This window comes from Chiloscyllium punctatum, unplaced genomic scaffold (genome assembly GCF_047496795.1).
Source record: "Chiloscyllium punctatum isolate Juve2018m unplaced genomic scaffold, sChiPun1.3 scaffold_685, whole genome shotgun sequence".
Taxonomy (NCBI): domain Eukaryota; kingdom Metazoa; phylum Chordata; class Chondrichthyes; order Orectolobiformes; family Hemiscylliidae; genus Chiloscyllium; species Chiloscyllium punctatum.
In genome coordinates this window covers 32501-35000 of record NW_027310419.1, presented here as the reverse complement: position 1 = coordinate 35000, position 2500 = coordinate 32501, and the positions used below count along the sequence as shown (strand labels likewise).

Sequence of the window (2500 nt, the reverse complement as noted above, 5' to 3'; positions counted from 1 at the left end):
AGCGATGGTGTCGACGAGTGGCCGCCCCTGCCGCCTCCAGCGCCGCCGCGTCCACGCGCGGGGACGTGCTCGGCGCAATTCCACGGGACCGGAGACCCTCCCCCGTCCACGGCGGGAGGCGAAACTCGGAAGTGCCGGCTGCTTACTCGAGCGGAAGGGTCAGCCTGATTCCTGCCTTGCCGGAGGCCCGGTCGCGGGGGTGACGACCCGCCGCCCGGGACGTGCGAGGCACCAGCAGACAGAGACTGCCCGACGGTCAGAGAGAGGGAGAGAGGAGTGCCGAGGCTCAAGTGGCGAACGGTCGCGCAGGCACGCCACGCACATCGATCGCCAGCCGCGGAACGGCACGGCCTTCAGTGGGGCCGGCGGGCGACGCCGCTCCTGAACCCAGCGGCCCCGAGCCGGACGAGTTGAGGAAGGCACGCCGACGGTGACAGGGTACGGAAGACACAGCGGTGGCCTTCTGGCGACTTGGCCCCCGACAGCCCGACGTTCCGCCGTCCTCCCGATGGCCAGGAGGACCGTGCGGGGGTCGGCCGACGGCGTGGTAGGTGTGCCTGCACGGTGACGGAGCACACACCACGCCCGCCAACCCCTCCGTACCTCCCGAGACCGGTGGCAGGACGGAGCGGAAAACGTGCGGACTGAACGGGAGAGCCAAGAGCCAGCGATCCACGCGCGTGCGACCGTCCAAGTCACAGCGTTCGACGAAAACCTCCTCCCTCGGCCAGGCACTCGGCGCCAGCAGGGGAGACAGGATCAGACGCCCCGCCGGCCACTTAAGGCCGAGGACGAACCACGAGACGGGCGGCTGCAGCAGCGGGCGGCCTGCAGCTCCCAGCACTCTCAATCGATCAACCATCGAGTCGGGTCAGCGTGTCAAACCGGCGAGCTCCACGGTCAGGCCGGCGGCGCACCAGCACCGGACCTCCGCGGCTCCCTTCACTCTTTCCACTGCCAGCCAACCGAGAGACGGACCCAATGCGGACGTGCAGAGCTTAGGCAGACCCCCCACTGGAGGCTCAACACTTCGTGGCAGCTCCGTGTCCCAGAGACCAGGAGGGTTGGCACACACACACAGTGTGAACCACCGACAGCCATTCTGGGACCGGTGACAGCCGTGCTGGCCCCACTGCCACGACACAGACGGACGCCAGGCCGCGCTCCCCGGCGGGGGGATGGCGTCGAGCCTGACGAACGGAATGTGCAGGGTGGGGGGGAAAGGCCAAGCGCTCCGACGCCGGAGGGCTCCGGAGTCTGAACTTAGGGGGACAAAGAGGACGGGTCCTCTGCGACACCCCAGCCGCGCTCTCGCCAGCCAAGGCGAGTGCGATTGATTGCCAAACGACCCTCAGACAGGCGTGGCCCCGGGAAGAACCCGGGGCCGCAAAGTGCGTTCAAAGTGTCGATGATCAATGTGTCCTGCAATTCACATTAATTCTCGCAGCTAGCTGCGTTCGTCATCGACGCACGAGCCGAGTGATCCACCGTCAAGAGTTGTCTGAGTTTGTTTTAGGTCTCTCCCTCGCCAGAGGAAAGCGACCCGGACCGCACATACGCTCCCCACCTTGAGCTACAGCCACCTGCACGCCGGCGTGCGGGCGGAGCAGGGTGGCGTGAAGCGATGGGGAGCACCATCCTGGTGCGGCCCGCAGAAACATACGTCTATTGGGGGGAGGAGGACAGGGCGCCCAAGAGGCGATGCGTGCCCCAACGCACCGCAGCGACGGAGGCAGGATCACCGCCACCATGTCGCCCGCCTAGTATCACGAGGCGTGCAGCAGCTTTGCCCTAGGAAAAGCAGAGGCGGGAACGGGCACCGGCCATCGGTTCGGCAGCGTCACTGACGCGTGCACGTGGCGGCGTGTCGGCGAGCGGACTTCCTGCGAGGAGGCGGGGGCGGCACTCGCCCGAGCAGACGCCCGCCCGGCCCAGCCACCGCCGAGGTGGACTGGGAGTCGCGGCAACGGCTCGTCATACTCGTTCCCACACTCACAGCGCAGCTTGCCCGCAAGCCACCGACCACCGATCGACGCCAGGCGCCCCGACCGAGAGCGGGATCGCTCGTTCGCCCTGCTGGCAGTTCGCTGGGGATCACTACTGCACGGAGCTCGGAGACCGACGGGCGGCAACTCGAGAGTCTTTAAACCACCACCCCCATCCCGCAAGTGCAAAGAGGCTGTATACGCACAGACGGGTGAGGGGAATAGGTACCCCGTCGGGTTTGAAGGGAGCGTGACTAGATAGCAACGATGTAAACCCAGCCGATTTGGGAGCGAAAGACCGGCGCCTGCATCACCGGCTTCGTTTCCCGTGGCTGGAGAGTACACCGAAACCCTCCGTCTGTCGCGAGCTCCCGACGACGCGGTGCCGCCAAGCAGCAGGGCCGGACCTGGTGTGGCTCCCCTCGTCGATCACAGACCGGTCGGCACTACTGACGAGACGGTGGAACGGGCTTCGCCCCTTGTGACGAAGGGTGATGCGAACCCGCCCGCCCGCG

The 2500-nt window shown here is 67.1% G+C and overlaps 1 non-coding gene across 1 annotated transcript; it reads right to left on the bottom strand.

The window, feature by feature from the left end:
* Positions 1-1345: 1345 nt before the first annotated feature.
* Positions 1346-1499, bottom strand: LOC140473699 (5.8S ribosomal RNA). The gene has a single exon (XR_011958547.1). It is a non-coding gene; the product is annotated as a 5.8S ribosomal RNA (ribosomal RNA).
* Positions 1500-2500: the final 1001 nt, after the last annotated feature.